The sequence below is a fragment of the Fukomys damarensis genome, unplaced genomic scaffold, assembly GCF_012274545.1.
Source record: "Fukomys damarensis isolate Sample0158 unplaced genomic scaffold, DMR_v1.0_HiC HiC_scaffold_15, whole genome shotgun sequence".
In the NCBI taxonomy this organism is placed as follows: Eukaryota; Metazoa; Chordata; class Mammalia; order Rodentia; family Bathyergidae; genus Fukomys; species Fukomys damarensis.
The window spans coordinates 7,473,782-7,491,788 of NW_022900927.1; the positions used below are offsets into that span (position 1 = coordinate 7,473,782).

General features: G+C 39.3%; 1 pseudogene; it reads left to right on the forward strand.

Moving 5' to 3' along the window:
• Positions 1-1,103: 1,103 nt before the first annotated feature.
• LOC104872182 lies at positions 1,104-1,591 on the forward strand (annotated as a pseudogene).
• The last annotated feature ends 16,416 nt before the right edge of the window (positions 1,592-18,007 follow it).

Genomic DNA, 18,007 nt, shown 5'->3' on the forward strand with positions numbered 1-18,007 from the left:
GTCTGGAGGGAATGAATGGAAGGCCTCTAGGGCAAGGAGGGACACAAAGACCCATAGGCACTAAAGCCAGGCACGTAAAACCGTGTCTGGCTAGATTCCAAGACTGTATATATTGTAAAGAAACCACTCATTCACTAATACAGAAATTTTTCTTTCACTCAAACTTTTTAAAAATTTTATATTATCATTTTAATTTTTTCTTCACCCCGTTTTTTCAGGGTTAGGGGTTTTCTCCCACTTTATTTTCTCTCTTCTTTTAGTTTCTATTATTCCCTTTTATCTTTTTCCTTTCCAGTGCATTTCCTCTCCTTCTTTATCTCCTGGTTTTACTGTTTATCTTTTTTTCTTGTTCATTCTGCCCTGGAACTATACTCTATTACTATTAATTTCCTTTAATTCCTTGATAGGACTTCCTATTTTACTTTTCTCTCTTAATATCATAGCGATTAATTTTTCAAATTTTGCTTTTTTTTCATTCTCTGGTTCTCTACAATTGATGCCGATTTTATTACCATCGTCAAGGTGTCATCACTGTTAATTGGTTTCTCTTGAGATGCCAATATTTAGATTGCCTAGGGGTTATTAAAGATACTGTGGTCCATTCTGAAGAACTGGGTAGTGGGCCAAACAAGCTGAAAGCTCCCATCCCAAGTAAACAAAGATGACTGGAACCTGGGACAGAGTCAATGGCCAGGAATCAGCCATGCTCAGAGAAACTGAAACGTAGACATTAATTGAAGAGGATTCAAAACAAAGCTTTACTGTAAACCCACGAGCCTCAACACAAAACAAAAATAGAAACATAAAAAGGCCAACAAAATTCCTCCCAACACTCCCAACTTGACCAAAGCTGATCCAAGGGGCATCCAATGAGAAGACACCAAGAATCTCACACCCAAATTGTCTGGAATGGTATCAGAAACAAAACAAAACACAGTGAGGAGGTGGTTCTTGCCCGTGGTGTGTGTGTGTGCGTGCGTGTGACTCTGTGTGTGTGTGTGCGCGCGAGTGAGTGTGTGTGGGCATTCGGCTGGTTGTTGTCGGGGACTCCTCTCCCCTCCCTCTTCCCCTCCCTGCAGTGGTCGCTCCCTGGGCCGTAGGAAATGAGTCATAAGGATGGCATGATGGTGGAGAACGACGAAGAGCAGCCGAGGTTTCAATCTGTGGCTGCCAAGCGGGTTCTTCATAATGCATAGCAACAGGAACATACGTACCACATCAAAGCCAGCTTTCACAGTTTGCGGGACTCGGTCTCATCATTCCAAGGAGAGAAGGCATCCCGGGCCCAAATCCTACACAGAGCCACAGAATAAACCCAGTACACGCGAAGGAAAAACCACACACACCAGCAAGACATCGAAGACCTCCAGCGGCAGAACGCTCTTCTGGAGCAGCAAGTCCGCGCACTGGCGGAAGGGAGGCCGAGTGTCCAACTGCAGACCGGCTGCGTCTCCTCAGACAACAGCCTACACCAACGCCAAGGCAGCGCCATCGCTGTCTTTCATGGGGACTCGGACTCCAGGACTCCAGCTCGGAGTGGGAGCCGGAAGAGCCCCAGAGCAGAAGGAAACTCCCGACCAAGGCCAGCTAAGCGGTGCGGGGCAGGCCAGCAATAAGAACTGTCTCTTCTCCCTCGTCTCCTCCTCTCAGTTGATCTTTAGAACCCTCACAGAACTTTATAAGAGACTAGTTTTTCTTTCTTTTTTAAATTTTTTACTTTTATGTGGGCGCTTTTGGGCAACGGCTCTTGTTCTCCTTCCCCATTTTCACCATTTTTTCAAATGTACTCCCTTCAGGGATTCCCTGCTCTCACCAGGAATTTAGAAAGCAAAACACGCCAACTTGGCAGCTTTCTCCGTGGAGCATAGACAGGCGGCCGGACCTCCGAGCACACTAAGCCCCGCCCTCCCACCAGCTCCTCCAGCCCGCTGGGCACGTGCCTGGAGGACCCTGCCCTGTGGCCTCTCCTGATCCACCTCTCCTTGACAGACTGAATCTTTGAAAGGCTTTACCTCGGGAAGGCGACTGGTTTGGAATAATCAGAATTACCCCTTCTCCTTTGCAAGTATTTTTTTTCCTAAAAAGCTATAGATCGTTCCTGTTGAGAGATCAGATCCTCGATGTATAAGGGATAAAGGAAAGTGGGGACAAGTTTGCAGTGTGTGGCAGAGATTTTCGCTTCTGCTTGCTCTGCCACTGTTTAAGCCTGCGGAGCCAGCCTTGCAGAGGGCCATGCGACACTTTCAATGTGGACCAGAGATGCAGCCACCAAGGAGTGGTAGGGGACTGCTACTAGGGGGTGGGACTAGGGGAGCATTGGGAGTAGGGGTTTTGTATGGAGGGCCAGTGATGATGTTTTTATATTTATTTCCTGCTACTGAAATTTGAATCTGAGTGGGCATCCCTGTTTCTGATGATGTCAGATGAGCAAAGAGACAGATTCATAAAGTAACGATCAAATTTGCCTTTTCTTTTTGTGTGTATTTCTAAAAAATAGAGCCAACTGATTTTTGTAATGTAAATACCAAGGGCGATTTACCTGGTACTAAACTCACACGCCTGTGTGGCCCCTCCCCTCTTCTCTCACCCTGCTTTCTTTCCTCCTATCCTAGACCCAGCTGTCTCCATTGTGTGGTCCAGCCCTGGTTCAGGCTGTGGTCAGCAGATCCTAGTGAAAGGGTATTATGTGTTTAGGCCTCATTTCTTTGTCTTTTTTCCTACTCTGTTCCTGGCATTTGCTGATTTCTGGTAACACTCTGTAGTCTCCATCTGCATTTGATTCTATTCCATGAAAATAAAAAGTATGTTGTAAAAAAGAAAAGAAAGAAACATAACAAAATGGTTCAATAAAGCAATTGGCAAGATCATATAAGGCATAAGTAACAACATATGGGCCAATTAAATAAAACCATCAAGAAACCTAGAAATACACCAATAAAAAGATAGAAGAGCTATACAAAATGATGTAAAACATGAATGTACAGTATAAAAGAGGATTTGAATCCATAAAAGGGCTCCAAATAGAAACTCAAGAGATGAAAAATTCTACTGAAAGTATGGGCAACAGAAGTGACCAATGTGAGGAAAGACTCCCAGGACTAGAACACCAGCCTGTTGTCAGTGACCAATTAATGAGAGACATCTTAAAAATAAGAGAATGTGAGAAATGGATCCAACAGCTTCTAAATTTTGCCAATTAATTGGAATTAGTGAGAAATCAGAAGATAGCACAAATGGCATAAAACCCCTGTTTATTGAAATAATAGATGAACTTCCAAATATGGTAAGATAATTTAACATAGAGATAAGTGATACATATTGTCTTATTTACTTTCTCATAGCTGAGACACAATACTTGATGCCTACAAGTCGAAGGAGGAAAAGTTTATTTTAGCTCAGTTTGTAGAAATCTCGGTACATAGTCAGCTGACTCCAAGACAGGGTACCATGGCAGAGGGGGATGGGAGGCAGAAAGCAGAGAGACTTCCTTCTTTTGTCTTTTCTTCCATGCATGCCACAAACCTATTAGTTGTGCCACCTCTACTCAGAGTGGTTCTTCCCTATTCAGTAAGTCAGTCACCCACACCCAGAACTATATCAAAGCAATCAGTGGACTAATCCAGTATCCCACCTTGTGGTGGTTGGTTGGTTAATTGTCAGTTTGAGTGGAAACACCCAGCTGAATTGAGTTAGCGTGGTTCTGGGCATGGGAAACCCACTGAAGGAGGCTTGTTTTTGGAAGAGTATAAAAGGAGAACGGGAGGGGAATATTTCGTACTGACTTTCCTTGGAAGAGCTTCACTGAGGCTGATTTTCCTTGGAGGAGCTCCTGCTGCTCTCTTCGGAAGAGCTCTAGTCCTTGCTGCCATCAAGGATGGTGGCTGTTCTCTTGGGGTATGCTCCAGTCTTCACCTTCACCTTAGGCATTGTCTCCTGGCTTTTGGCACAGATTCTTCAGCTTCGAGCACTGGCTTTTAAGGTTTCCAGTGCAGACCCTTCAATCTTCCGCTGCAGATTCCACAGCCTCGTGATATGGACTCATACGGGACACTCCTGTGGGCTCCAGGCCTTCGGCTGGATTCTTTGGATCCCTAGCACGCAGACAGATCTCTTGCACTCTTCTACATTTGACTCTGTGGGCAGATGTCATAAGTTAATCTTGTACATTTCTGTGTCTTGCATTAATTCTGTTTCTCTTGCAAACACTGAATAATACACATGCCCATGATCCAGTCACTCACAAAAGCCACATCTATGAGTTCATGAGGCTTTCGGGAAGACATCTAGATAACAAGCCATAACACTCATAGAACCTCAAATAGTCACAATCAGAAAGAACCTCCCAAGGACACACCATAGTGAAATTCCCAGAAGTCCAACACAAGAGAATCTTAAAGTAGTTAGAGAAAAGAAAAAATAACTTAACAAAGGAACCCCATTAAAATTACAGCAGATTTTTAAAACATAAACCTTAAAGGCCAGGAGACTTTAGAGCAGTAATGGTGAACCTTTTAGAGCTTTCAGTGATACGAGCAGCCTGCTGTGGCATGCGTGCTATAGGTTTACCACCACTGCCTTAGAGTAAAGTGCTTCAAGCCATAAAAGAAAACAATTTCCAACCCAGGCTGACATATCCTGCAAAATTATATTTCAAAATTGATGGAGAAATAAGGTAATTTCATGATAAAGAGCACCTAAAGGAATTTTTGACTACTACTACAGCACTCCAGAAAGAGAAAATGAAGCTAACAATGCCAAAATGTCCAGTAGAATGAATGCACCAGGCAACATGAACAGATAAGTAGAAGGGAAAGGAAAAAAATCAGCAACAGTAAAATAGTGCAGTGATGAGACCCACTTAAGGAGTCTTGTTGTCAGAATGGTATAAAAGGAGAGTTTGGTGGTGGTTGGGGTGGGGGGAGATTTCATGCTGATTTCCTTAGAAGAGCTGTGTTGTATTTTCCATAGAGAAGCTAAAAATCAAAGGATAGAAAGCAATATTCCATGAAATGGGAACCCCTGTCAAAAAAATAAAGCAGGAGTAGCTATCCTATATTCAGAAAAAATAGACTTCAAGACAAAATTGATCAGAAGAGACAAAGAACGGCACTACATATTGGCTAAGGGAACAATTCAACTGGAAGAAATAACAATTTTTAAAAATATATACACCAGACACTGGTACACCCAGCTTCATAAAACAAGCACTACTAGACATAAAAGATCTGATAAATATTAACAGAATCATAGTGGGGGAATCTCAATACCCCACTATCACAAATAGATCAACAAGATTTAAAAATCAAATAAAATATAGAGTTCAATCATATGTTTGAACAAATGGACTTAATAGATATCTACATGGTGTTCCACCCAACAATAGAATGCACATTATTCTTAGTAGTACATGGAACTTTTCAAAAATAGACCACATACTAACCAATAAGTCATCTTTAAGTGAATATAGAAATGTTAAAATTATCCTGTGCATATTATAGATCATATTGCAATGAAACTAGAAATCAAAAGAAAGAAACAAAAGAACGATGCTAACGTGGAAATTAAACAATACACTCTTGAATAATCAATGAATCACAGAAGAAATCAAGAACTTAGTTCCTAGAATCAAATAATAATGTCATTATAATGTACTGTGGTGCACAATGAAAGCAGTCCAAAGAGGGAATTTTATAGCTGTGAATGCCCACATCAGAAACCAGATCAAGAACAAATTAATAACCTAATTATGCACCTCAAGGCACTAAAAAAGCAAGGACAATTCAAATCCACAACTAGTACAAGGAATGAAATTATAAAGATGAGAGCAGAAATTAATGAAATTGAGACTAAAAAATAATACAAAGAACCAGAGAATGGAAGAGCTGATTCTTCAAAAGAATAAACAATTTTAGCCAATCTTACTAAAAAAAAAAACAAGGGAAGACCAAAAAATCAATATAATTAGAAATTTAAAAGGTAAAATCACAACAAACAGCACTGAAATCTGGAAGATTATTAGTAACTACTGTGAAATTCTTTACTCCAATAAATTGGAACATTCAAAAGAAATGGATAGATTTTTAGAATTATCAAAACTGAATTAGAATTATCAGAACTGAACCAAGAAGATGTGACAACTCTGAAAAATCCAACAATATGAAGTGAAATTGAAGCAATAGTTAAAAGCCTACCAACCAAAGAAAATAAAAAAGAGAACCCAATGGAGTCACTGCTGAATTCTATAAGAACTTCAGAGATGATTTAATGTCAATATTCCTCAAACTCTTTAATGAAATCAAAAGGTAAACAGTATCCCCAAAGTCATTCCTGGAAGATAGTATTACATTGATTCCAAAACGAGACAATGATCTCCTCAAAAATTTCCAAAATAATACAAAACCATTCTCTTTAATGAACATGATGCAAAAATCCTCAACAGGATTCTAGCAAACACAATGCAGTGAATCATCAAAATAATCATACATCACGACCAAGTAGACTTTATTCCAGGGATGCAACACAATGGTTCAGCATATGCAAATCGTAAATGTAATACGCCACATAAACAGAAGTAAATACAGAAGTCATATGATTATCTCAATAGGTATAGCAAAGTCTTTGACAAAATGTAACATCCATTCATGATAAAAACCCTGAAGAAAATAGGTATAAAAAGACATTATCTCAATCTGATAAAAGCCATTTATGCCAAATTTATTATCAAATTCACATTAAATGAAATAAAAAGCTGCAAGGTTTCCCTTTAAAATCAGAAATAAGACAATGATATCCACTGACACCACTCTTAACATAGTACTCAAAACATTAGCCAGAGTAATCAGGCAATACAAAGATGCAAAAGGAGCATACATGTATAGAAAAGGAAGAAGTTAAATTTTCATTATTTGCAGATGGCATAATCCTTTCCAAAGAAGATCCAAAAGATTCCACACACACACACACACACAAAAAAAAAAAAACCTCATAGAATTAATAACCAAATTTACCAATGTATCAGAATACAAAATCAACACAGAAAAATCAGTAGTGTTCCTGTATATCAATAATGAACTCACTAAGAAAGAAATTCAGAGAAGAATGCCACTCTTAAGAGCACCAAGAAAAATTAAATACTTAGACATTAACCAAACAAGGAAGTGAAAAACCTATACAATGAAAACTACAGCACTCTGAAAAAAAAAGAGAGATTGAAGGGTACATAAAATGAAAAAGATTTCCCTTGTTGTGTGAGAGGAAGAATGAATATTGCCCAAAAGGCCACACTGAAAACTGATACACAGGTTGAATGCAATCCCAATTAAAATACCAACAGCATTCATTCCTTAGAGAACTAAAGAAAACAGCCCTGAACTTCATTTGGAACCAGAAGAGATCCAGAAGAGCAAAAGCAATCCTGAGCAACAAAAGCAGAGAAGAAACATCATGATCTCAGACTTTAAATTATATTAAAAAGCCACAGGGATGAAAACAACAAGGTACTGGGGCTGAGGATTTAGCTCAGTGGTTCCGCCCACCTGCCTCACAAGCACAAGGTCCTGAGTTCTATCCTTAATACCAAAAAACAAACAAACAACAAGGTACTAACACAAAAACAGACATATGGGACAGGACAAAGGATGCAGAAACACCCATAGGCACATTCAGTTATGTGATCTTTGACAAAGGGGCCAAAGTATACTCTGAAAGAAAGACAGTCCATTAACTAATGGTGCTGGGAAAGAAGAATGAGTCTAGACCCACATATCTGACCATAAAATTAAATGGATCAAAGATCTAAATGTGAAAAAAGAAACTGCTGGAATGTAAAATATGTAAAAGTCTTGAAGGCATAAACATAGGCACGGACCCTAAACACAATGCCAATCACACAAGAAATAACATCAAGGAACAACAAATGAGATTATATCAAATTAAAAGGCTCTGCACAGCAAAGAAAACAGTGTATAGAGTGAAAAGACAAGCTGCAGAACTGGAAAAAAGTTGCCAGTGATTCCTCAGAGGAGTAATAGAGAAAGAATCCCAACATTTAGGCTACCCCAAGAAGAAAAATGTGCAACTGAAATGACTAGACACTTCTCCGAAGAAGTACAAATGAACAGTAAGTATAGGAGAAAATGTTCAACATCTCTGGGACTAGAGAAATGCAAATTAAAGCACCACTTGCATCTTACTACAGAAACAATGCCTATCCTCAAGAAATCAAACAATAACAAAGGCTGGCAAGACTGTAGATCAAAAGGAACCCTTCTACATTGTTGGTGGGAAGTAAACTGATACAACCACTATGGAAATCAGCATGGGGCTCTTCAAAGAAAAAGATCAGAAATTCATCCGGACCCAGCTATTTTCCTTCTAGGTATCTTCCTGAAAGAGTTAAAAATATTGCATTACTCTGCTATAAGGATGCCAATGTTTATAGCAGCATACCTTATAATAGCTAAATTATGGGAGTGTCCTCTATGTCTATCACCAGATGAATGGATTAAAAAAAAATGGTACTTATATTTAATGGAGTAGTATTGGGCAATAAATGATGACGAATTTGAGTTATTTGTAGACAAATGAATTCACCTTGTGTCCATGATGTTAAATGAAATAAGTCAGACCAGCAGTTTAAATATTATGTCTTTTCTTATATGAGAAACTCATAATATAAATAATTAAAGAGCAAAATAAAAGGTACTTAGGAGGAAACTGGGAGATAAATCTTTTGTAAATGGAAAGAGGACCAAGATGGAAGGAGGGGACTGGCAGGAGGAGGGTAAGAAGAGGAGGGGAAGGGAACACAAAAAGAATTAACATATTATGTACAAGTACCAACTCCCTACAATGAATACTGACGTTATGCACTGCAAACATAAACTAACAAAAATTAAAGAAAAATTTTTTAAAGAGCTCAGTCTAAAGAAGACCACTAAAATACTTCTATCTCTGATGACACATTATGAAATGGGAAACAAACCTAATTTCCACCAATATCAGGATGAATAAAGTCTAGTCCTTATTGAATACTGCTATGGGTTGGGTTCAGATGACCTCCCAAGCCTCATGCAGATGAGGCGGGACTTTCCTCTTCAGAGGCGCTGAATCTGGAATGTGCAATGCTGGGATTAAGGGCCTGTGATTACTAAACCACTCCAAGGTGAGTGACTGGTTTGGCACCGCCCTAATCCCAGTAGTCTGGATGGGATAAAAGGGACAGGAGAACACCGTTAAGTTCCCTTGTTGCTTTTGCTACTGAGTGTGTGTCATGAACTGTTTCTTCTCTGCAATACCCTTCTGTCATGTGCCACCCTGCTTTAGAGCTAGCCGATTATGGATGGAAACCTCTATGAACTGTGAGCTGAATAAATCCTTTTCCCTTTAATTTTGAGTGTCGGGTATTTTGTCTCAGCGATGAGAGAAAAGTATGTAAGACAAATACTATAGGTTAATACGTATTTACTCTACAGTGACTTGAATTTCACAAATATAATGTTAATCAAAGGACCACCCTGCTTTAGAGCTAGCCGATTATGGATGGAAACCTCTATGAACTGTGAGCTGAATAAATCCTTTTCCCTTTAATTTTGAGTGTCGGGTATTTTGTCTCAGCGATGAGAGAAAAGTATGTAAGACAAATACTATAGGTTAATACGTATTTACTCTACAGTGACTTGAATTTCACAAATATAATGTTAATCAAAGGAGAACTCCAAAACATCATCCACAAAATGAAAATCAATGACATCATGCAAAAGAAATGAAAATGTGTCTTAAAACAAAGTGAAATTTTTGTGAGTAGGCTTGGTTCGCCTTGAAGCTAGAATTCAAAATATTTTTAAAACTTTGAGCAATGAACTATGAACCGAATCTTTTTCAGTATTTTAAAAAAAGAAACTTCATATAGATAAATGCTGAAAAATAGGACTAAACTGTACTATTACAGGATGAGGTGACAGTAATGTGGGTATGAGGAACAGCGGGGCTTGAGTCAGTGGAACCCTACCATGAATCAACAAGAAAGTGATCATACACACACACACACACACACACACACACACACACACAAACTCAGGGCCACACATGTGTCCTGACTCCAAGAACAAAACGAGTCCTGAATGCCCCACTTTAAAGGGGTAGAAACAAACTCAAGAGTGTGCAAAAGAAATTAACCAGGATAGAAAAGATTGACCCAAGACTATAGGACGGGGGAGCAATCATGTAAACAAGGACTTCTACCACAGAAGTCTCAGTGGGGCGTGACTACTACCTTCCAGCACGCGGCTAGCTCTGTTCTACACGACTTCAAAAGATGAAAGAAGGACTGATGTTGACACAGCATAAGGAAGAACTTTATTTTTTTGTCTTTTTGTTTTGTTTGCTACCGGAGATGGAACTCAGGACCTTGTGCTTGTGAGGCTGGCGGAGGAACCACTGAGCTAAATTCCCCGCCCCAGGAGGAACTTCGTAATTTCCAAAACAGCCCCAGTGGTGGAAATGCTGCCTTGGGTGTTCCACATCACTAGAGAAGCACAAGCGTGGCCGGAGGAAATAAATCTCTGGGTAAACTTCTGTAAGAATCAACAGGGAGTTTAGACTAAATGACCTGCAAAACCACTCAAACCCTGAATTCTGTGATTCCTTTACTCTACAACAAGTATTTAAAATCAGTATAACACGAGTGCATGCTTGACAGCTTAATGACAATAAATCACCCTAACGCATTACATTCCCCTTGAGGGTGACTAGGACATAGGTGGGCAGAAAGCTATTCGGTTGTAAAGCCAGATGCGGTTCAAATACAGTACTGGCTCTGCTACTTGCTGACTGAGCAGATGAGGGCCAATTACCAACCTCTCTGAGCCTCAGTTTTCTGTGAAGTGTGGATAACAGCACGCATCTTTTTGGGGGGGTACGGGGGATCGAGCTCGGGTCCTTGTGCTTGCATGGCAGGCTGCTAACAGCACGCATCTTGCAAGTGTGTTTAATGATTGGCAGGCAACAGGTGTAGCCCCAAAGAGAGTCTCAATCCACAACAGCTACTGTTACTGTCTTCAGAGAATGTCTGAAAGACACTGCTCCAGTTACAATGATGGAGTTCTAAACTCAGCACAGCTTGATGAACTTTACCGTGTTGTTTTTTTTTTTTTTTTTTTTTTTTGATACCAGGGATCGAACTTGGGTCCTTGAGCTTGTGAGGCAGGCGCCAGAACCACTGAGTTAAATCCCCAGCCCGAACTTTACCATCTTAAATGAAGGAAAGTACTGGCCAAACCAAATAAGAAAGGAAAGAAAATAATCTCAATTTAAGGAATTATATCAAGCTTCTTTCTTCCCATATGCAGAATTCCTCCAACTTGAGCACCTTTCAAAGTTGCTTGAACAACCATTTATTTAAATATCATGCAGGAGTTTAGTGTAAATTTATAACGCCAGGCTAGAAACAAACACAAGTTTACCAGTAAAGGGCAGAAGGCAGGCCATGGGCTGAGAACAGACAGAATGGGGTCTGTTTTTCTCTACTTGCTTGAACTCTAGGCAAGAGCTATACAGTTTCTCATCATGAGGCACACTTTTATTTTTCCTATTTTTTTTCATGATGAAGTTCCCAGCGATAATATGTTAGAAGATCTAAATGCTGACATTTCTCCTTCAGAGCTGAGGGAAAAAAATGTGAACATAAATTTTTATTACTTTCTGTTTATCAGACTCTGGAAGTAACAATCTTGGTAGTATTAAAAATACATAGATTTGTAAATTTTTCCAAGATTTGTTTTCTTTAAATTCAGCTAAAGGGTATGGTGCTGGCTACTTTAGGGGAAAGACATATGAGATTTATCTTAGAAAATCCAGACTCCAGGCAGACGTTGGCTCATTTGTCATCCTTTTCAAACAGAAATCAAATCTGATTTGATTTGCTCAAAACCCTCAGAGCCCTCACCATGCCCACCAGGCCTTATGCAATGAATCCCTCCCTTGCTACTCTCAGATCATAGTACCTGCCATTCCTATCTGCCCACACATTTGGGTCATCTTGACTTTTAAGTGTAAGTCTACCTCAGGCCCTTTGTACTTGCTGTTCCCTCTGCCTAGAATGAGTGTGCTCTAGATATCCATATACATGTAGTACACTTCCTCACCTCACTTAAAGCTTGCTCAAATATTATCTTTGCTGAACATTCTACCCAAGAGCACTCCTTTCATCATCCTTTATCCCTTTGCTTGTTTAATTATGTTTTCTTAATGCTAATTGCCACTTCACCTACTGTACATGTATTTAATGTCTTAATTATGCCCCTTCCCCTTGGATTCTGACTGAACCCATGAAAACAGTGACCAGGGCTGTTTTCCTCACTGCAATAATCCCAACATGTAGATCAGCACACTACCCACATAGTACATGACAGGCACACAGTAAGCATTTGTTTAATGAATAATTTCACTAATGACTTCCCCATGTGTTCCAAACTAAGATTCAGAGGCTGAATTAGAAAATATTTAACGTATTTTCATGCTCTAACATTCACTTATTCTTTCGTTTCCTAAGATTCTGTTCTCAAGCATTATATATTTTTAAAAGGGAAAGCTTCCTAAGCAACAATGTTTGTGAGAAAGCAAAAGTTCTAAGTAAATATGATATTATCATCTCTATAGAAAACATTACAGAAAATAGTTACCATTCAGTCTTTTAAATATATTCCTCCAAATGTCATCTCAAATGTCTAGACATCAATCAGCGTCAGCATCACCATTTCGCCTTCAGTGGCTATATACTCTGCTTTTCACAAAAGTATACTGTATAAAACCCCAAATGTTTGCCTTCCACAAGTGTTCAGTGGTACACTCATCTCTATTTTATACATGGAAAACTGGGCACAAGCAAGAATAACTTGACCAAGAATACTCCCTGCCTTTGACACCACTGTATCTCTAGGACCCAGACAGTAACAGGCTCTCATGGAGTCAATGCTGGAATGGAGGCCCTAGGGTCTGAAAGCCAGGAGAACACAGGTCAGAGCCAGGTCTTCTTTTACTCTACTTTCTTTCTCCTCAGCTCTCAGAGTCAGGAAGTCTAGAAGTGAGGCAGAAGAGACCCAGTCTTCTTAGGCTCTTTAACCTATTGCCTCGGGAAAATGTCTGTCATTTAGGGATTATAAAACAGTATTGTAAAAAGACAAGAAAAATCAGAGCAAGACTCAGGAATTCTAGTTCCACATCTTTGTTCTGATGCTTACCATGCACTAAGCTTTGGCAAGGCAACTTAGGGTCCCTAAACCTCAGCTTTCTCATCCATGTGATGGTGTGATCAAGAGGACATGCTGGGCCAGGGATTTAGCTCATTGTTTCTGCTGCCTGCCTTGCAAGTACAAGGTTCCAAGTTCAACCTCCGGTAACCCCCAAAAATAAAAAAATAAAATAAAATAAAGACAACGTGCTACTTGGCAGTTAGTAAGCCCTCAGAATGTGTATGCATTATCAAATACTAATGAAAGAGGCCATGATCTACGTAGGTCTCACAGACTAGTTCCTGTGATCAGCTTGTTCACTGAGATAACTTACCACTAGGGAACACTGAAGTAGCCAGAAATTTGGAACAGACTTAAGGAAGTGAATATACCCCTGTTTGAACTGGCGGCTTCTCATCAATGGATGAGTTATCAAACAGGAGCACTGTGAGAAGGGTCTCCTCTAAGGATTCCTAAGCACCCCAAGACTATAAGGAAAGAACTCAATTTCAATGTTGTAGTTAGGCGGCAGCATTGGCATTTGCATGTGTCTCGTCATTGTCACAATAGCCACTGAAAGATAACAAATCTTCTTTCCCCTGCACTTTCTAATAATGGTGGTGGGGTCTCAGGAGCCATTCTACATAATTCTTGGGGAAAAAATCATTTCACCATAAAGGACAATTATGGCAGTGTGAGGCCTAGTCTTCTTGCCTGTGGGCCAGCTATAGCATGCCGAAACATAACTCCATTTTGCCTCCAGTCACAGCTGAATCCTCCATGGTCTCATGATGCTGTGATGTTCAAGGGCAAGATTACATAAACTGAAGACATCTTAGTTCTTTGAGAACTGAACAGAGAAAAGAGAAAAGGTTTCGCCTGGGCAGGAATAAATACCTTATCATCTTAACTCATCCCACTACTGTTGTAAGAATGTTTTGCTCATTTTACCATCCTAATCAACATACGCTCCTCATCCACCTAAGATCCTCATTGTCGTAGGATTACCACCACCCTCTGAGATATCTGATACTTCCTCTGATTATAAGGCCCTTGTCAATTTAGGATTATTGCCACCCTCTGAGTCATCTGATACTCCCTATAAACCCAATCAATAGTGGCAAGCCTGACTACCTTTGCCTTTGCTGTCTAGAGCATCACCGATCAGGCCCAAGACCCAGTCTTTTCTCTAAGTCTTGTTTCCTGTCTTTTTTCTCCTGTTAGCCTTGTGCTGTTGTGGCTCACAGGAGACCAGGACCCACTTCAGGGATTCTGGTAATGTCTGCTTTCCCATTTCCTGTAGTGGGAGTCTAGGCTTAATCAGCAACCTTCTGACAGCCTCATTATATACACTGAGCAGAAAATAGTATTTGCCTTGCTTATGTAAAGTTATTTATGTATATTTGCCATATAAAGCCATATCAACTGTTCCTTTTTTGACCTGAACCAAAAAAAGATGAAATCACTCAGACATATTCCACTGGGGACAACTCTTACCCCTGTATTTTTTCTTAACATGACAGAATTCTCCCTTCCCCTACATTGACTCCTATTTCACAACTTTTCTGTTTTAGATCACAAAGATATTTAACAGTAAAGATAGTGTCCTATGATATAACACTTAATTCAATGAAGGTTCCATTTCCCAAGGCTGATCTTGATTAGAATGACCATATAATTTATTATGCACAGAGACTTTTTTAAAGCAAAAAAGAAATGCTAATAATAATTATGACAGACTACAGGCAAAAATGGAGTTTGTGATCCCTCAGTGCTTAAAGGTGTTTAGAAAGTATGGAGACATCTGCTATCTAAACATTTTACTTTGGGAAAAACCACCCTACAAAATTTTTACAGTACAGACAAGATTGCCTTGGTTCCTAGGAAAGTTCAGGGTAGGTGGAATATAGCCCCTCTCTCTCTCTCTCTCTCTCTCTCTCTCCCCTATTAGCCCTTGTAAACCCATTTTTAAAAAAGTCTCCAGTAGCTACTTTTTTTGTAAAGCTCCTCTCCCTCAACTCCTCCCCGCAAGTAAACCATGCGACTATGCTTGCCTTTCTGTCTTTTAAAAATATTTCTGTAATTTTCATTTCAAAATAACACTTTTACCAGTTTTCTTTTCTAAACAACAGTTATAATTCATTTTCCTAGAATGAAAATGATATACTGATTCTTCTATTAGTGTCCCCTATACACTAAGATTGTGCCTCTGCTTATTTAATGTGATCACAGAAGTACAGAGAGATGGAGGTAATGATGGTGTGCAGAAGAGATGGTCTGGGCTACAATAGGCCCAGGGTACAGATGTTTGTGATGCTATACAGGTACATGCCATCCATGAGAGTGATTCCAAATGAACAACAGTCAGAATACTTACTGGAAAATCCACTGGAAGGGAATGAATTGCATGAGCACAGTTGAATGTTACATATTAAAATTCAGACTGAAAAAGGAAGTAGAACAAAGAGAGGAAACAAGACAAAAAACAAGAACTATGTTTTGTTGTTTTCTGTTTCCTGGGCATAAGACAAACATAAGTTAGAACATTTTCCATAAAAAAGTTATCCTGATTCTTTAAATTACTCTTTAATCCCTTCAGGTAGGAGGCAAGATTATAGAGATATACGTATGCATGCATATGTATGTATACACACATAACACCAAAGTAAAAAATAAAAGCCTCTTGTATTAAAAAATGTGCTCAGATTTTCTAACCACGTCCTTTTCTTCTTTTTCTGAGCAAGAGTCACTTCTACTGTGATTTTTTAACTAGCCTGTTGTTCAAAATTGAAGATTCTAACAACTTTCAGAAATCCTTCAGGGTCACAAACTAGAAAATAAAAAGAGCTCCAATTAAGAGGTTTCCAGTTTATTGTTGTTGTTGTTTTATTTTGTACAAATAAGACAGAGTTAGAAAAGAAAGGACATATGGAGATGCCTCAAAGAGCTGGGACTAGAGGTTCCATTTGACCCAGTCATCCCTCTGCTGGGTATCTTTCCAAAAGAATTAAAAGAACATACCACAGTGATATATGCACACCTATGTTTATAGCAGCACAGTTTGTAATAGCTAAAACTTGGAAACAGCCCATTTGCCCATCAGTTGGAAACTGGATAAAGAAGATGTGGTTTTTCTATAAAATGGAATACTACTCAGCCATAAAGAATGAGAAATTAGAGTCATTCATAGGAAAATGGATACATATTGAGGATATACTCTTAAGTGAAATAAATAAGCCACACATGTGTAAATACTGAATAATTTCTCTGGTGTGAAAATCTATAATAGTGCACAAGATCCTAATAAGATAATTAATAATGTGAATTAGGAAGAAAAGGGCTAAAGGTGTAGGGAAAGTGGGAAGGGTGGGGGAAAGGTAATAAGGGAGAGGAAAAAAATATGAGAAAATGAAAAAATGGAAATAAAGTGTTTATAAATGGGGAGGGGAGGAGGGGGTGAAGGGAGGGCAGGGACAAGGGGAAAAAATGAGAATCAAGACCTGTCATGTAAAGGTACAGTATCCCAATGATGAATGTAACTGTACTGTATACCTAAAATGTACCAATAAACTCAATAAAAAGAAAAAAAAAGAGGTTGCTCTTGTGAGCAACTTGCAGCCAGTGTTCCAGACATAGCCCACTGCGTGCAAGAAAAAATCTAAGAAGCAGCTCTACAGTTTCCCTGAATAGTCCCCACCCTGATCAACCACCATCTATTTATTCGATGATTTCATCTGTTGTCCTAAATAAAAACTCACACATATCATTGTTTAAAATAAAAAACCGTACAATCTGATTGGTCCAAACATTCACCCCAACTCTGACACCCACCCTGTGGCTCTCTTCCCCTTCTCACTGCCCTCGGCTCGCACACAGCACAGCCTATTCAGGTAGCAGGAGCCATCATAATTTCTCGAGGGACCCTGAACACTGAACGTCTGTTTATAAGTTCAGTTCCCAAACATTACCTCTGAACACTGAACTCACAGTGAGAACATATTCGCTAATTTAGTCTCCATGAATACACTGTACATGGTCCTTATTTTCTGGCAAGAGCTAAGATAAACAAAAAATAAAAGATCACAAATGTTTTCCTCATAAATGAAAAGCTGTTATCCAAAGAGCCTCTTGTTTAAAGGCACAGAGGTGGTCAAGAAAAAGAAAAGGAAAAAAACAAAACAAAAAAAACTTCCTGAGCACAGAAGTGCAATTTTGTGTCCTAGGCTGGTGCAAAGTTTGCTGCCAGGACACATAGGCATTTTAATTATAAATTAGCTGATTTCTCCCAGGTCCTGCCAGGCACCAAGAACATTTGGCTGTGTTTGCGTCAATTTACCTGAAGTTATTGCTCAGGAAACAAGCTTATGTTCCTCACTTAACATGTTCTTATTAAAGCACTGGCATTGGCTCACTAAAAGAGCCTTTTGTAAAGCAATGAAAGTTTTGCTGGTGTGAATTTTACCTACTAATTGCTGAACTCCTTTTTCAGTGTATAGGATTTCCTCAGAACAAAATGCCCTCATTCAGTGATTTGACACAAAGGATGTACCACGTTAAATTTCCCATAAAATCTAATAAATCAAAGAGGAAAGTAAAATCTATTACAGAGTCTTTCCCTTATGAGGTGAGAGAAAACTGCTCTCTCATTTGTATGTTAACTCTCGGTGTGCTGGCATCCTCTCCCCTGCAGTAGCCAAGTCTATGAGAATAGCTAAGAGTGAAGCTAAGACTCTCTACTTATGGTTAAACAAGGGGCAAGCATTAAAATTAACTCTATT